Source organism: Euprymna scolopes, chromosome 16, assembly GCF_053919585.1.
Source record: "Euprymna scolopes isolate OS-2025 chromosome 16, ASM5391958v1, whole genome shotgun sequence".
Lineage (NCBI taxonomy): Eukaryota > Metazoa > Mollusca > Cephalopoda > Sepiida > Sepiolidae > Euprymna > Euprymna scolopes.
In genome coordinates, this window is record NC_136497.1 from 43,822,914 (window position 1) to 43,824,092 (window position 1,179).

At 33.8% G+C, this 1,179-nt stretch overlaps 1 pseudogene; it reads left to right on the top strand.

Annotated features, from left to right (window-relative positions):
- The first annotated feature begins 254 nt into the window (after window positions 1–254).
- On the top strand, window positions 255–465 carry LOC145296383 (U2 spliceosomal RNA; annotated as a pseudogene).
- The last annotated feature ends 714 nt before the right edge of the window (window positions 466–1,179 follow it).

The following is a 1,179-nucleotide window of genomic DNA, read 5'->3' on the forward strand; positions in this document are numbered from 1 at the left end:
TTTTGACTGTATTTTTAACATGAATAAAAGATTTAATATCTCAAAGTGTAGTATCTGTTCCGGCAGATACTGCAAGCAAATATGTAACCCTACATATAAGACCTTGGTCAACGTAGGGGCAACCCTTCATACCACTTGTCACTATCAAGCTCCCCTACTCCCCGGGGAGCTGATCCCCATTTCCCCTTCACTCCTCACATTAAAAATCGGCCTTGGGCCTAATTTGCTCGGTAGGGGGGGGGGTCAAATAAATTCCCTTTTCTTGGCCTTTTGGCCAAGATCAAAGTGTAGTATCTGTTCTTACTACATGCTGTACTTATGTTTGTAACTTTGTGATTTAAAGTGGGGGATCACTTTTCTTTATTAATTTAATGTAAAAGGATCACCCACTTTACAACCAGTCAGTCTCAAAGCCATTCAAGTCATTCTCCAGATAATTCACGTTGTTTTGGAAGGATTCCTGTTACTTTTTAAGCATTCAAGTCATTCTTAAATCATTCAAGTCATCCTTAAGTTCATTAAAGTCATTCTAAGTGATTTAGTTCTTATTTATTTAAGTCATTTCAGCCCATTTTCGGTCATTTTAATTTATCTTTAAGAATTTCATGTCAATCCTACATTCACGCATCCATTCATTACACGAGAGCACGCGACTAATGGCTATTGACCTTGTTTATGAATCAACGGCTATAACGTTTGCATGTTTTAACAAGCAAAAAATATATTATAATTAAAGGTAACTGAAATAGAATTTACTGGTTAAATCGTTTTAATTTCTTTGTTTTTTTCTTATTCAACTGTTTACTATTGAAATATAACTTTTATTGTCTTTGGTAACTTTTACTTATTCCAATATTTTTGTGTTAGCGTTTATCACAGTAGCTCCAAAATGATTCCATTAGTGTCTGTATAGAGATATTCCACCGGTAAAGTACTAACAAGAAATCGGTGCAAGACTGTTATGGTTTATTGTTTTAAAATCTTTTGTACATATATGATTCTTATGAAAACATCATTTACAATTGGATATTATGTATATATAAACTTACCACATACTCTGTCAAGAATGTTGAAATAACTCATTGATTAGAAAGTAAGTTATGTAAGTAACAATAGTTTGGTCCAGATAGGATCGAGCCTAGCAGTTTGTTTCATACTTTTTGGGTGGTCAACCGAAAG